The sequence below is a fragment of the Choloepus didactylus genome, chromosome 1 (genome assembly GCF_015220235.1).
Source record: "Choloepus didactylus isolate mChoDid1 chromosome 1, mChoDid1.pri, whole genome shotgun sequence".
Classification (NCBI taxonomy): Eukaryota; Metazoa; Chordata; class Mammalia; order Pilosa; family Megalonychidae; genus Choloepus; species Choloepus didactylus.
In genome coordinates this window covers 225533469-225550731 of record NC_051307.1, presented here as the reverse complement: position 1 = coordinate 225550731, position 17263 = coordinate 225533469, and the positions used below count along the sequence as shown (strand labels likewise).

The 17263-nt window shown below is 40.3% G+C and overlaps 1 protein-coding gene across 5 annotated transcripts in view; it reads left to right on the top strand.

Moving 5' to 3' along the window:
* FOXP1 (forkhead box P1) overlaps positions 1-17263 on the top strand; it is a 389051-nt gene that overhangs the window by 38735 nt on the left and 333053 nt on the right. The window contains exon 1 of one of the 5 annotated variants that reach the window (XM_037800232.1): positions 14536-14749. The exons of the other annotated variants lie outside the window; for them this stretch is intronic. The gene's annotated coding sequence lies outside the window, so the exon portion shown is untranslated. Of the gene's footprint in view, positions 1-14535; positions 14750-17263 lie in introns of those variants that run through there. 5 annotated transcript variants of the gene reach the window in all.

Genomic DNA, 17263 nt, shown 5'->3' with positions numbered 1-17263 from the left:
AACTCGGTTTTGATGTCCAACTGGTGATTTTAAGGGGGTTGGATGGGAAGGACTGCTAGAATTAGTTGTAATTCACACTGTTTATCACTATATCATTTAAAAAAGAATCACTCTAAAATATTTTTGTCTTAGTTGTGCCAGCGTACCAGGTTATATAAAGTATTTGAATAAAAAGAAAAGCCCTTTTAATTCAGTGTTAGCTATATCTAGCTATGGCTAAAGCAGTGCCGTATCTGTTTCCTTAAAATGTCGTTTTAAAGGTATTGTGGTTTTGGAGCAGCAGCTGTGAGTGAAAAGTATGTAAACGAAGCTGTTCTTGCTCATATCATTTTTATATTCTTATGTCAGACCAGAAGGCTGCTTTAAATTTATTTTTCATTGTGTATTAGTTCTAGAGCCCATTTTTTTATTATTATTTTTTTCTTTCTTAGGAACATGTGTTCTTTGGGACATGTTATACTCAAGCACTTAAGAAAATAACAATTACGGTGGGGTGAGGCAGTTACCAGAATAGTTCCTCATTTGAGAATTGTTTTGGGGGGAAGATTAATTAAAAGAAATTCACTTTCACAAAGTAAAACTAGAGGATCTAGCATCTGTGTTTTAGGAAATGAAAGAATTTAGGCTTACTGTACTAAGTCATGTGAAAGGCAGTAACTTTTAGAAGCCCAAATTGCTTTCCCAAAAGGAAAATATTTTCTGTTGCTGTTAAATATTGTTTATATTGCTACTTCAGAACTTTTTTTTTTTTTCCAGTGGGGCCATTTACGTAAATTCTTAGTTAATATTTTTACATAGAAACGCCTTTGTCTCTGGAGCCGCCTCTGCGAATTCCCGTTTAATATGCGGCTGTGGATAAGTATTTATTCATACCATGTGGGAACCACACACCTGATCAACTGACAGCATAGCGTCAGGTCAGCCAGCAGAGGGTCTGCGTGACTTTTGAGTAATGGTGGTAGAAGAGCCACAGAGGGTTGAAGGAGACGACAATAATGGGAATTTTCTTTTCCTGTACCGTTTCAGAATGTATAATACCTCACTTTTACTGTGGAAATTTGGAATCTACGATAGAGAAATATTCCTTTTTCTAAAAGGGTTGTAAAAGCTGAGTAGAGGGCATGAGCTATTAGACTCTCCCTGGTGCATATAATTTGATTTTATATTTTATATATATAGTATATATTTGGGGGGGGTTATAATTTCACAATTTCCCTCTGAGCTTAGGGCTTCATTTTGGGAGCCGTTTCTCAATAAAATCTTTTTTTCCAGCTTTTGGGAAAAAAATTAGACCTAAGAATCCGCCCTAAGAAGACTCTGTTGATTTGCTTCATTACTCTGGGCCCATATCTGGGTGCCCCAAATGAGGGAAGTAACTTAGGGAGGAAGGTGGGTCTCTCACGGGTCCGTTGTTCTGCTTGTCCGAGCTCTCCTGCCTCTCGCTGGGCCTCGGGTAGACCCAGAGTGAGCCCAGATCGTTAACCTCCTTCAGGACATAAGCTGGCCTTGGTGGTCCTTGCATCAGAGCCTTGGAAAAGGACCTTTTGAAGCAGGGGGTTGATGGTCCATTAGATAACATGTACACCACAGGCATTGGCCATCAGGATGGGCAGGAGCTCCAACACTGGAACAGGACTCTGGAGGCTCTCTGCTGTGTCTTGGGGGTTCCTGGGAAGTTTAGGGTAGCGGCCAAGGATGTGCTCAGAAGACTTAGGAGCAATGACTGTTTCCTAACCGGTACAAAAGCATTTCAATAGTTTGACAACTTGTTCAGGTGTACCACTGCATACAGTTCAACATCATCCCTGAGCCGCCACCTCCCGTTTTACCAGTCAGGACTCTGGTGTCTGGAGTGGGAAAGGAACTTACCAAATTCACACTGAATGAATGGTGGATCCAGGAGTAGACCCACAGGCTGTCGCCTTCTAACAAAATACTCTTTCCACTTCACTTTGCTGTCTCTGAACCAAAGTGTGGCAGTATCTCTTTTTTCTACTTACTGCAAACCAGAGTTGATTAAAAGGAATTTTCTTAGGAATAAAACTAAGAGGAGGGGAGAGGCGGGGCAAGATGGCGGCATAGAGAGGAGTGGAAGCTAAGTAGTCCCCCTGGAACAACTACAAAAACCAGAAACAACTAGTAAATAATCCAGAATAACTGCGGGGGGACAAACGAGACCATCCACTCATCGTACACCAACCTGAATTGGGAGGAATGCCCAAGAACACAGCATAAAATCTGTAAGTAAAACCTGCGGATCCAAGTTGTGAGACCCACTCCCCCGTAGCCCGAGCTGCAAAGCCTCGTGGTGCCAGAGACAAGCTCTCTCCCAGCAAGTGAATATAGCTCAGCTGAGCTCCAACTGGGGTTTTAAGTAGCGAGTGTGAACTGCTCACTACAGGTACGCATCCCCAAAAAACAGACAGAGGCTTTGGGTGATGACTGACCTTGGAGAGCCGAAGGGTCGCCTTGGACTGGGTCTGAAGGGGACTATCTGTTTCTTTTTTGGCTCAGTGGAGAAAGCCCCAGTCATTTTCAGTTTCCAGGGCTGTGACTCAGAGAAGGGTGGAGACAGCACAAGCAGAGAGTGAGACCACTGAAATGCTAATGACCTCCACCTGGGGGGTCTGTCTTCTCTAGGAGGAAAGGGGTGGGGCCCTGTCCATTCAGAACCAGACCCCAGAGCCTGGGGGAACACGGCCATACCTCCTCACACCAGTCAAGAATTATAGGCTAACAGGCATCACCTGCTGGGCAGAAAAGCACAGTGACCTGAGGCATCAAAGGGTGGAGGAATTTTCTAAGACACACCCTCAGGGAAACCAGATACTGAATATTTCTTCCCTCTGGGACCTGAGCCTGTTCTGGTCTGGGAAAACCTGATTTGGATAACCAAGGAAACCACGCCTAGACAACAGAAAATTACAACCTACACTAAGAAAAACAAAGTTATGGCTCAGTCAAAGGAACAAACGTACACTTCAACTGAGATACAGGAATTTAAACAACTAATGCTATATCAGTTCAAAAAGTTTAGAGAAGATATTGCAAAAGAGATAGAGGCTGTAAAGGAAACAGTGGGCATATATATGGCAGAAATCAAAAGTTCAAAAAAAACAACTAGTAGAATCTATGGAAATGAAAGGCACAACACAAGAGATGAAAGACACAGTAGAAACATACAACAGCACATCTCAAGAGGCAGAAGAAAACACTCAGGAACTGGAGAACAAAACACCTGAAAGCCTACATGCAAAGGAGCAGATGGAGAAAAGAATGAAAAAATATGAGCAACGTCTCCGGAACTCAAGGATGAAACAAAGTACAATAGTGTACATATCATTGGTGTCCCAGAAGGAGAAGAGAAGGGAAAGGGGGCAGAAGCAATAATAGAGGAAATAATTAATGAAAATTTCCCATCTCTTATGAAAGACATAAAATTACAGATCCAAGAAGCGCAGCGTATTCCAAACAGAAGAGATCTGAATAGGCCTACGCCAAGACACTTAATAATCAGATTATCAAATGTCAGAGACAGAGAGAATCCTGAAAGCAGCAAGAAAAAAGCAATCCATTACATACAAAGGAAGCTTAATAAGACTATGTGCGGATCTCTCAGCAGAAACCATGGAGGCAAGAAGGAAGTGGTGTGATGTATTTAAGATACTGAAAGAGAAAAACAGCCAACCAAGAATCCTATATCCAGCAAAGCTGTCCTTCAAATATGAGGGAGAGCTCAAAATATTTTCTGACAGACAGACAATGAGAGACTTTGTGAACAAGACACCTGCCCTACAGGAAATAACTAAAGGGAGCACTACAGAGTGCTAGAAGACAGGAGTGCGTGGTTTGGAACACAATTTTGGGAGATGGTAGCACAACAATGTAAGTACACTGAACAAAGGTAACTATGAATATGGATGAGAGAGGAAGGTGGGGAGCATGTGAGACACCACAAGAAAGGAGGAAAGATAGAGACTGGGACTGTGTAACTTGGCGAAATCTAGAGTATTCAACAATTGTGATAAAATGTACAAATATGTTCTTTTACGAGGGAGAACAAGCAAATGTCAACCTTGCAAGGTGTTAAAAATGGGGAGGCATTGGGGGAGGGATGCAATCAGCATAAACTAGAGACTGTAACTAATAGAATCATTGTATTATGCTTCCTTTAATGTAACAAAGGTGATATACCAAGGTAAATGCAGATAAGAGGGGGGGATAGGGCAGGCATGTTAGACACTTGACATTGGTGGTATTGTCTGATTCTTTATTCTACTTTGATTTAAGGTTATTTTTCCTTTTGCTGCTTCCTAGCTGTCATTTTTTTCCCCCTTTCTTTTGCCTCTCTACCTTCTTTGACTCTCCCTCCTGCCTTGTGGAAGAAATGTAGATGCCCTTATATAGATAGTGGTGAAGGTGGTGAACACATAAATGTATGACCATGCAGAGAACCATCGATCATTTACTTGGGATGGAATGTATCGTGAGTGAACAAAACCATATTAAAAAAAAAAATGGGTTGATGGCAAAACCTTGAGGGCAATATACTGAGTGAAATAAGACAGACACATAAGGACAATTATTGCAGGGTCTCACTGATAGGAACTAATTATAATATGTAAACTCATAGACATGAAATATAAGGTACCAAGATAAAGGACGAGGCTTAAGAATGGGGAGTGGTTGCTTAGTATGAGCAGAATGTTCAATTAGGATGAACTTAAATGTTTGGAAATGAACAGGGGTGTCGGTAGCAAGATGTGAGAATAACTAACAGCGCTGAATGGTGTGTGAATGAGGTGGAAAGGGGAAGCTCAGAGTCATATATGTCACCAGAAGGAAAGTTGGAGGTCAAAAGATGGGAATGTATAAAACTGAATCCTATGGTGGGCAATGTCCATGATCAACTGTACAAATACTAGAAATCGCTTCCGTGAACCAGAACAAATGTATGACAATACAATTAGAAGTTAATAATAGAGGGGCATATAGGGAAGAACTATATACCTATTACAAACTATATACTACAGTTAGTAGTATTTCAACATTTTTTCATAAACAGTAACAAATGTACTATACCAATACTATGAGTCAACAATTGAGGAGGGTTGGTTAGGGATAGGGGAGGATTAGAGCTTCCTTTTCTCTTTTTCTTTTTTCATCTTTCACTTTATTTCTTGTCTGGAGTAATGCAAAGTTTCTAAAAATTGAACAAAAATTAAGTGTGATGGATGCACAGCTGTATGAGGGTACCCAGGGGCAAGTGATTGTACAGTTTGGATCTTTGGATAATTGTATGGTATCTGAACAATCTCAATAAAAATGAAAAAAAAAAAACTAAGAGGAAAATCAAAACAGGGTACTCGGAGCACTAAAATGAATGACTTTATAGAAGAAAATCAGCTCATTTATATCTCAGCTTGTTCTAGTTTGCTAATGATGCCAGAAGGCAAAACATCAGAAATGGATTGGCTTTTATAAAGGGGGTTTATTTGGTTACACAGTTACAGTCTTAAGGCCATAAAGTGTCCATCAACAATCAGGTACCTTCACTGGAGGATGGCCAATGGTGTCCGGAAAACCTCTGTTAGCTGGGAAGGCATGTGGCTGGCATCTGCTCCAAGTTCTGGTTTCAAAATGGCTTTCTCCCAGGATGTTCCTCTCTAGCTGCAGTTCCTCAAAAATGTCACTCTTAGTTGCTCTTGGAGTGTTTGTCTTCTCTTAGCTTCTCCGGAGCAAGAGTCTGCTTTCAACGGCTGTCTCCAAAATGTCTCTGTAAGCTGCAGCTTCTCTCTCAGCTCCTGTGCATTCTTCAAAGTGTCCCTCTTGGCTGTAGCAAGCTTGCTCCTTCTGTCTGAGCTTTTATAGAGCTCTAGTGAACTAATAAAGGCCCATGCTGAATGGGCAGGGGCACACCTCCATGGAAATTATCCAATCAGAGTCATCACCCACAGTTGCGTGGGACACATTTCCATGCAAACAACCTAATGCAAACGTTCCAATTTAATCCCCACTAATATGTCTGTCCTCACAAGATTGCATCAAAGAACATGGCTTTTTCTGGGGGACATAATATCTACAATCCAGTACACAGCTTCAGATGCAACAGGCTGGCAAAATGTATGGGACACTGTGATGGCCTGCTTCCATTCTCTTGCCTCTTTGCTGTTCAAAATACTCTGCTCCAAAATCTCCTTTTAACATGATTGAAATACCCTGCTCCAAAATCTCCTTTTAACATGATTGATATTTCCCAGGGCCACATTCTCTGGTCATTGCTTTTCAATGTTTGTTTGGAGTCAGAGGTTCTTGCCTTTGCTTTGGCACCCACCACCTTCTTGGCCTCAGTCACACATTAAATCCACCCTGGTTGAGGAAGTAGGTAACCTTAGGCCCCTCAAAGGTGACTTTCATCTCTAAAATGTTTTCCTTTCTTCTCTCTCCTCTGAGTATTGTTTCCTCACCCAGTCTTTATTCCTTCCACTGAAGAGTCCGGGCTACGCAACTGATGCAACAGAAATAAGAATTTTGGTCATGGCAGGCACAAAATATCCCATTAGCTGATCCCCAAGCCCATCTTTGGGGAAGTCTTTGTCTTTTATCATTGACAAAACTTGGCCAAAGAATTTCTGGTACAATAAAAAATTTGAATGGCGTTTGTGCTTTTCTTCTGCCATCATCATTATCACCATCATCATCATCACCATCATCATCATTTTCTGTCACTGATAAAGCTCATGGTATGACTAGGTGGTGAATCTGTGGCCTTTTCCCCACCCCACTAAGGAAGCTCATGAAAGATTGTATGATGTGGAAAGTGCCTAAGCAATTAAATTAAAACCTGGTTCATATAAAGAGGCTTGTTTCTATATGGAAAATATGAGCCTTTTTTTTTTTTAAATGGACCAGGTGTGGATTAGTTCACTGAACCTTTCACCCAGCCGTCTTCCCGCTTGTAATTCTTCTGAGGTATAGTTCAGCCAAGTCAAAGAAACGTATTATTAAAGGTGAGCTGAAAGGCATTTAAAAAATAAACTGTTTTAAGATCCTAAATCAGTAACAGAATCTATATGCACAGACTTGAAAAGCACAAGAAAATGTGTTTCAATACCTTTGGTTTCCGGACCAGTTTCTCCTTCTGCCTTCTTTGAAGATCTCCCCAAAGTCCTTTTTGGTTGTTGGCAGGACACGCAGCCAAGGCTGAGCTAGGATTGTAGCTGTTTCGTAGCTAATGACACCCTCCACTAAGGTAGATGATACCCCGTTATGACATCCATGTTTCTCAAGCCAACATTGAGGGGAAAAGAATAAGTACTTTTATTTTATTTTTAGCCCCATGTTTTAAGAAGTTTAAAATCTTATATACCTCCCCCCTTTTTTTTTCTAGCATGTAGCATGGCAGACAACCAGCTATGATTAACCAGCTTGGAGAGATGGAAGAAATGAGGCATAGGCAGTTTTAGATTTGCTGAAGTTATATTATCCCTGGTCATAATAACAGCAGCTATCATTTCTTTAGCACTCACTGCGTGCCTGGTATTATTCAAAGCACTTTTTCATGCTAATGTATTTATTCCTCACAACCACATTATGCACTATAATTAAGCCCATTTTATGGATGAGCACACTGAGAGGCAGAGAATTTAAGTAACTTGCACAAGTTTGCAAGGCCACTAAGCAGCAGAGATGAGATTTGAACTTGGGTACTTGAAACTAAGCTTGTAAGCTCTGAACTGTACTATGCTAAACCATATTGTGAATACTATATTATGTAATACTTAGTTTTAAGTGAGGCAGCCCAAAGCAGCATTGAGGGATAAAGAATTTTGTCCTTTACACCCTCACTCTTGCCTATTTTTTTTTTCATTTTTCCCTAACTTTCAAAACCTTTTCTGTTTTCTTTCTGTTGTTTCTATATGGTAGCCTGTTTCCAGCTAGGCAATACATATCAATCATTTGCATCCTATTGTACTATCTTAAACTTTCCTTCTGACTCTGGAGCATTTTCCCATTTTTGAAGTAATTTCAAATGACAAGAGTGGGGGGTGTGTGTATATTTTAGGGGTGGGTCTTCCTGGCTCACCTGTTTCCAGGTGAACTGCTCCTTCCATAGGGAACTTGAAACCCACATTTTCAGTTATACAAACAGCGCTCTTTTTAGAAACATACTTAGCTTAAAAGAATTAGCCCCCCACTCCTGCTTTTCATGACAGAAAAGAGGATGAGTTTAGGCAATAGGCAACAGCTTCATCTAGTGCACTTTTGGGTTTATCAGAGTCATCTGTGCATTTCAACCATTGTTGTTTTAGGAACATTAACTTGCTATATTGGGGAATCAGCATTGTTTGGGAACAGTTGTGCCATCCTTCTACCAAATGTCCCTCCTTCCCAACAGGGGGGATCTTTGTCATCATAAAGGCTAAAAGTTCTCTATCATAGTTATGAAAATGGCACCTTATAAGTAGTGAAAAACTTTCTGGCTAATGCATCAAGAGGTTTGGTCCACAGCTTGATTCTAAATTATACTGGAGTTTTAGCAGGAGCTAGAGAGGTGATGAGCTTCGGAAGAGCCTCGAGTTGGGTCAAAGTTGAGTGTAGGTAGCAGGTAGCCGGAATCTGCAAATGTCAGGGAATTCAGGAAGAGAGGCATGGGATAGGAAATGGGAGAAAAGGTGCGAGGAAAAGTTGCCTCATCGTTTGGCAATTTCTCTGGCAGCCAAAAGGTAAGTTTCTACTTTCGGATCACTTGCTAGCACTGTAGGCACAACGCTGCCAAATTTTTGCATTTTAAGGTCTAATAAAGTGGGGGTGTGAGTAATACTGAGAGATTGTTACTTTCAGGGAAGGATTGTTGGAGGTTTTTCCACCTATACTGACAGTGTGTGTTTGTTCATTCTTGAGTATCTTCCCCCCTGAGTCAATATGCCTACAACAAAAGTTAGCTCTGGAGCAATTCAGGGTCTTCTCTGTGATCGCCTGGAGTAGTGGCTATTGTATTGGTTTCTTAAGGGCTGCGGTAACAAAGTACCACAAACTAGATGGCTTAAAACAGCCAGAAGTTATATATCACAGTTCTGGAGACTAGGGGTCTGAAATCAAAGTGGTGGTAGGGCTGTGCTCCATTGAAAACCTGTAGGGGAGAATCCTTCCTTTCGTCTTCCTAGTGTCTAGTTTCTAGTGATTGGTTAACAATCCTTGGCTTGCAGCTGCAGCTCTCCATTCTCTGCCTCTGCTGTCACATGGTGTTCTCCCCTTTGTCTGCATGCCTCTGTGTCTAAACTTCCCTCTTCTTTATAAGGACACCAGTCATATTGAGTTAAAGCCCCCTGTAGTCTAGTTTGGCTGCACCTTAACTACTCACAGCTTCAGATATCCTATTTCCAAATAGGGTCATCATATTCATGGGACCAAAAGTTAGGACTTGAACATATCCTTTTGGGGAACACAGTTCAACCCATAACAACCTTTGTACACATTATAGTGAAAATAGGGAAAGTTAAATAGGATCCAGGAATGCTTTTGTTCAACTCACATGCAGGTTGGTGTTATTCATTCATTCTTTATATATTTATTGAGTACTTAGCTTGTAAAGCTACTGTTCTGTACTGGGATTCTGCAAGCAAGACACACTCCCTGCCTTCATGGAGTTAATAGTTTGACATTCTGTCCCAAACTGAAATGCATACAGTCAAGATGAACCCAATTTGTCTTATCCGTTACCTAAACTTGCCCAGAAAAACCAAGTAGAATCATATTCAGCTGCAGATCAGAGCCGCCAGGAGCCAGATGTGGCCCCTGGAAGAGTATCTTGACAGCTTGTCATCTGGCTCCAGCTGTGCTAACCTAGGCCTGGGAGGCAGCCATGTGTTCTGCTGCCAGGTGGTGGCTAGACACTAGTGCAGGCTTAAACAATTAGCAGAATCCCTCATCCGGTGGCTGGGTTCGCTGTGTGTGTCCTACAAATTACTGCTGCTCTCCAGACAGGGAGCTTCTGTGGTCCTGGGTGGAAACGCCCGGAAGGGAACCAAAAGTCCGTCCATCAAAAAAAACCAGGCAAGGCTTCCTTATTCCAGAACATGGAGAGGGATGCAGAGGAAGTGGAAATCCAGTGAGGAAACACAAGTAAACCAGACATGACCCCTGCCCTGCAAATTTTGATTCTAAGAGCAGATGCCCAATATAGAACACCTGCCTTCCAGCATGCCCCTGAAAAAAAAGCAAAGAGTAGAATTTACCTGTGATAATATTTTTTCCCAGTTATTTTTTTTTAATTTTGTGAGAGGCATTTATGATAACCTTTATTGATTTTGTTTTATTTTTTAAGTCTGAATTCCTACCTTTTTGAAGCAATTGGGCACTTAAAAGATGTGCCATAGTTTTCAGGTATCTATTCTTTCTGCCTGCCAAAATAAGCATGTAAATAAATAAAATGCTTCAGCCTACTTACATGTGAAATATTATTTTATAAATTATAGAGTTTCTGGTTTAACATACCAGGCAGGCCCTGCCAGCATATAGAAAAATAATGATTTTGATCATCCATTGTGTAGCAGAGCTCCTGACAACACAGTAGTTGCTCAGTAAATGTTTGTAGTAAGAGTTGAATGAGTAAAAATTCCAATGAATGTGCTGACCTTCAAGGGTCATGATTAAAATTTAGTGTAGTTATTTGAAATAAAAATGAGGGAACCACGCATAATTTAGTGCCCCTTCCCCCCAAAAAAGGGTAAAGGTTTTAATTACAATAATTTTAAGATTCTTTTTTCAGATGCCCACATCTGAAGTCTGATTATAACAGAAAACACAAGATGGCAGAGATTCAAGTTGTGGAGGGCTTCTTTGAGACTGATCAGATAGGTCCACGTAAGAACATCTTTACCACACTAAGGTTCTTAGTGGTTTTTCAAGGAAGTCCCACTCCGAATAAGTCACAACAACAATCCAAAAAAAAAAATAAAAAGAACCCAAATAATCAGTGAAGTGGGGAGAAATGTAAAGATACTAGTTAGTGTGTAAAATTTATCTTTTGCATTCTAACTACATTGTGTAAATTTGCTGCGCAGGAAACATAAGCGAAGCCATTTGGTTTTGTGGCATTGGTGTGGGCTGGCTAAGGGGGTGGGGGACAAACTTGAGGCATTAATATAGTATGAGGAGAGCCAGATGGTTGCATTACACATCTTTTGTGTTCTTGTTTGCTTCTTAAAGCAGTTGCAGAATTTTGCCTTTGGCGATATTTTCTTCGTGCTTATGTGTTCTGCTGCGAATTTACTTTTGTCAGAGTACTGTGGAAGAAAAGCTCTGTTCTCTGTTTTTTTCGTTACGTTATAAACTTGTGAAGTCAACAGTGTGTTCGTAAAAATATTTTTTAAATGTTAAGTATGTTAGTAAATAGCGGGAGGATCAGCTTTTCTTTTTTCTTAGCAGTGATTTCGACCATATTTTATGTCAATTCAGAAAAAAAATTGTCAACATTATAAATATGGAATTGATTATGAATGGATGGATCAATCAATGACTAGATAGAACGGATGCATTGTTATTCTAGTAGTGATGAGGCTTATCTAGTCAGAGAGATTTAACTTTTTTTTTTTTTCTTGGTTACTTATAGCAGGTTCTCAGGTTATGGTTTACCTGTTGTGTTTTATCAGCAGGTCTGACTTGGTGGTATTTAACTTGAGTGAGAGCGAACCAGGATAGGCTGGTTTTTGCCTGGGTGTCAGGTTGGCATTTATTACAATTGTTTATTATACCACCATTGGCATTTTTTATTTATTTCCCACTAAAAGCAAAGTATCTTTCGAGATCACCAGTGGCAAGGGATATTTAACGTGTCTTTATTACATAGAAGGAATAATAGTTTATCATGGTATGCTTTTAATAAGTAATTGTTTTAGGGCTATATTTCCCCCACCATGATGAAAGGCATCAGAATAATTTAATGTCCTTTTCACAGTCGCAGTTTATCTTTTTTCCTTGGCCATACGAGAGAAAAGCTCAAATGTAGGATCCTTGGGCAATGTATTATTCTCCTGTGTGTATAGATTTCCAGTTTTCGTTTGGAACCTGCAGTCCTTGATGAGAAAACAGGAAGCTTACAGTCCTAACCTTATTGAAATCTCTGCCTAGTTTAGTCACAAGTCTGAGGTGACTCCTTCCAATAATGAAGCCATTGTACACATCATATCTGATCAGTTCTTGAAATGTTTTAGTAAGTCTATCTTACAACATTATAAGAAGATAATCAGCAGCCTTAGAAGGTCCCCATCTGGACTGTAGAGTTCTTTTACTGAAAGATGTTTTGCCTTTTTGAGATAGCTCTCGCGTTTCATCATCTGTTCCGCTGAGATGAAGTGCATATGAAAAGTCAGTGACTCTGAATCCATCTGTTGTTATTATTTTCCACTGATAATTGGCTTGAACAATGAAATGTCTGTGTCTGCAGCCTTTGAAACTGTACACCCTGTTTATTTTCTGGAGGTCTCACTGCAACTACTCCCCCTACTTCTTCCCCCTTCATTTTCTCTAGAGCTTACAGCGAGTGGCGCTTGTGTGGGGATGGCATCTTTGACTCTGTGCATCAATATGTGTCACTCAGCATCTAAAGCTTGCATACGGATTTTTGTCACAATCCCCATGTCTGTGCCGTGTGCTCCGGTATCCACTACTCTTTCAGCAAGGAGCTTTAGCTGGGCCACAACGCATGGATCCCTTACCTGGAATGTTGTCTTTATTTCACTGTCATCATTAAAATATTAATTTAGAGAACAGCATCTAATACCTATGGAATTAGATACTACCTATAATTGTATAATACATTCAGTTGCATCCAGGTTTGCAGATGCAGAGCATTAATATTGGATTCCACTAACAGCCTTTCCATTAGCTTGCTCAACCAGTATGAGATATAGATGGGCTGGGAAGCATAACTACCCACCAGAACTGCCAAAACAGTCATTAGAGGCTCCATTGGGATGGACAGAGGCTTTTTCATGGTGATATACTGATTAAATTTTGTACTATGGTTTATTTGCATCAGGGTTAGATCACAATCGTCTATGGAAGCCGATTATCTGACACCTTATTGGAGAGGTCATTTCAAGGCAAAATGGTGAACAAAATAGGTATCTTTAGTTTTTTCTGGGAACCTCTCTTGGAGAATCTGTGTTTTATTTTGGGGGGCTTTACGAATCTTTTTATTTTGCTTCTCTTTTCCCTGAGATATGCCATACTGTATGTTTGAGATGGGATTTTTGGTTTGTGGCTAAAATTTTTAAAAACTTCAGCAATGTTCTTTTACTTTGGCAGCAGAATGCTATGGCCAGAAAAGAATCTTCTGTTAATAACATAAAACGTGTTTTTGAAATAAAAAGCTGCCTTACTTCCCTCAGCTGGGATAATTGTGATGCATCCTCTGAGGCTATGAAGGATCTGTAATCTACCCATTTCAGTCCAAATTATAGTGTAGACACATCCTATGGAATATTAGTGCTGGATTTGCCCCCAAAATTACAGGACAGTATTAGAAAGTTTGACAAACAGGATCATATTTACATTGCAGTCGAAATCATTTAATACTGCAAAAAGTTATTAAAAATAATTAAGTTATTAAGACCAACATGTAGTGGGAACATGCAGTAAGAGGTCAGTGTGAGTTGACTCCATAAGCCGTGAAAAGGCAATTGTGAATTTCTAGCATCTGTGTATTTTTCGTCATGCTTAAAATCCTGGATTCTGAGGACAAATTACGTTGAAATGTGGCATATTTCCTGCTGAAATGGAGAAAATTGTTGACTGTAATTATGCTATTTAATTGAAATTATAAGTGGTTAAGGCCACTCAGTTAAAAGCATCCTTTCTGATATATGGGTAATGCTTTGAAATGAGTGGTCATGAATTGGTGACATTTGAAAGGCAGATGTTTGGGATATAATTTTGGAAAACTCAAATTATTTGCTTTAAATGATTAGCCATCTAAAGAGTGTAGTTAAGTAGCATTTTGGGGTCTATCCATTTTCATTAGATGTGCGTGAGTGTTTTTATATGTATGCATGTGTGTATATATTTTATACACATATATCTTTCTATAGGTTCAGACACACAAGAATCAGTTTATGATGTGCAAAGCAGAGGAACAAGAGGTGTATCTCTGACTTTAAATTATGACCAAACAATGTGTTTAAAACTCTCATTGAACGTTATAGATATTTAAACACAGCACAAGGTGAAACTCCACTGATGTTTAGTGTGCTGAGTTCTTTTTGGAGTAGCTGGAGCTGTAACAATAGCACTACATCCCTCTCCCCTCTGTGTTCCCCCTCCCCCCATGTGTGAGTTCTTAATTACTAATGAATGCAATTCATTTTAATTGTTATTATAGCAACATAACATTTAACTGTCTCCTGTTTAGTCTGTGTCCCCTGGAACAGGCGGTGTCTCCTGTCAGAGCGAGGACAGGTAAAAGGCACAGCGGGCGTCTGATTGAGCCAGTTATTCATTTGCTGAGTGTTTGTGTTTATGCAAAGGGGCCTCTTCCTGCATATTTAATCTAGAGTAAGGCAGTGGCTTTTGTTGTGTTTAGCCCACATACCTTCAGTCCTTCCTCACACTGCCGCCAGCTTTGGAGCCCTGAGAGCCCAGAGGCTTTCCAGTGCCTGTAGTTTGCCCCTTACAAACTCTCAACTTTCTTCCGTGGTGTGAAAATTGCTTCTTCGGCCTCAAACCTTAGCCTCCTCACCATGAGTTGGTAAGTTGTGCTCTAAGTCAAGCCTGATACTTCTGTTTCATTTTACAAATGTTTAGAAGCTACTTTGCTACCCTTCTGGGCGCTTCCTGAAAGCTGGCTGGTTCCTGGGCCGTTTGCAGTTGCTGGCTGCGTTGAAATAGACAAGTACAGGTGCCTCTTAGGAAATGTGGCTTCATTTTGGACTGGCTAAGAGAAGCTCTTCCGGACTCGGGGTGGGGGGGTTGTGGTGGGGTGGGGAGTGGGGGGGGGGGGTTGGAAATGAGGGAGAGAGAGAGAGAGGGCGAACAGCTTTATTATTCTTTGTCCTAACAAATCCTGTTTTGTAACTATCCTGCGGATAATGCTGCCATTGTTTGCTAAAAGCCCTCAAACAGTGTGCAAGACGGAACTGTAGGAAAGCAGCGAAACTCTGCTGCTGTATTGTCTATGCCTGGGCCAGCGTCCTCCCCGAAGGTCTGTGCCGGAATAGGAAGGGTTTTCTTCTGTGGAAATCGAATCGGCTCTTCATTGATATTAATAGCACACTAGAGATGTTGGCCATGATGCTCAGAGAGGCGGCCGGGAGGGGAGGAAATCTGATCTTGCTAGGGTGGAAATGACAGCCTCTTGGCCCCTCCGTGGAGGAGACGTCCATCCTGGCTCATCCCGCATAATGGCACCCTGGCTTCACTGTTTGCTCTAGGAATTTTAATCTTGAGCTGTTTGTTTTACTATCTGGGGTCTTGCTATTTTTTGTTCCTGTACTGTCTTCAGAAAGCACCGTATGCAGGGCCTAATCCAGTCTTTTAAAAAAGTGAATTAAGAAAAAAAAAGACTCAGGGAAATTGAAAATGATGCCTTTGGATCTTTCTAGAGTGTGATGGTAGAATTCTGTTTTCTGTTTGAGAGAAGGGTGATATAATTACAAGAAGAAAAAAGTTGCCATAGTTAAGAAGAGTGAGCCATCCAAAGAAGATACGTCCTATGTAAAGATTTCTCAGGAACTGGTAATTGTGTCCAGGGTCTAAAAAAGGAGTTTTCCTTACCGGTTAACTGTTGCCTCTGTTTGAGTAACTCTTTTCAACAGAAGAGTGTGCTGTTCTCCCACAGGTTGGAAACGGAGTATTTAAATAAAATTCCATCAACCTTATTAAAATATGTAGGGACTTGGGTCTTATTGGGTACAAATCAGTCTAGAGACTTAGAAGCATTTATTAACAGTGAGGCTGCTGAAGGTTTTTAATAATAAAATTACAAATACCCTATCTAATTGTAAGTATATGACTTTTATACTTGGTTTTTAAGGGGAAAAATACTTTTTTTTTTATGAGGAAAAGTAACTCCATCAGAGCACCTTCTGTGATTAGCGCTATTGTATTCTTAAATTTTGATTGATAGAGATAATAGTTTTCACTTAAAAATACAGACAGGTACTTTAACTTTCCATGACAATAGCTATTTGCATTTCTTTTATCTTTTTGTTTAACATTTGTGGGGGTTGGGATGGATTTGATTATTAACTCTTATTGCACACTAAAGGTAAATCTAAAACAAAGGCTTTGTTAGAGCTTCAAAGGAAAAACAGCAAATATTGTTTTTAGGTTTCAACATTTAAAGGCTGTTAAAGGATACCTATAAAATATTTTCACATGACCATGACCAGAGTTTTACTTTCCTGTAAGGTAAGAGAGAGTCGTTTTACCAAATGAGGTGGGCAGACATGGAGTCACTGGGGGCTGCCAGCCTGAAGTAATTTCACGTCAGGCATCACGCCGGTGGTGTTGCCTGTGCCACATGGCTTATTTTATTATAGTATTTAAATTTTTGCTTACCTCTTGGACCCCAAGGTTAGGCACTTTGATTTGGTAGGAGTCTTAGAGGCTGAGGAGAAAGGAAGTAAAATGTTATTTGTAGGAGGGGAACTTGGGGAATGAAAGAGCCAAAGGAAGTAGGTTTATTTAAGAGAAGTTCAAGAAATGCAGCATTTATAAATCAGCAAGCCTGGGTTGTGTCCAAAGTCTCCTCTGTTCGTGGAGGACTGAACTATACACGTTTCTTTTTTTTTTTTCTTCTTCCCTCTTTCTTTCCTTTCTTCTTTTCCTTCCTTTTTCCCCCTACCCCTTTCCTTCCCCTCCCACCCCTGCTTTGGTTTCCCTGTCTCCCCCCCCGACCTTTTAAAACAATTTTTTATTGTGGAAATATACACAACGTAACATTTCCTATTTTAACCGCTTTCAAGTATAAAATTCAGTGGTGGTAATTACATTCACAGTGTTGTGCTTCCGTCACTGCTCTTCTTTTCTCCCTTCTTTCCTTTTTGTATTCTCTCCCTCCTTTTTTTTTTTTTCTTCTTCTTCTTCTTCTTGGTAAACCTTACTCGGTATTCGAAGTTATTGGGGGCATAGAAAAAAACGCTGAAGTTATTTTCTGAGTGGATTTTCTTGTTTTGAGTGCAGGACATGAAATGACCTTGTATTATAATTTTTCAGCTCATCATGTATGTGTTGTAGCCTTCTGTTCTTCTAAGAAATCACT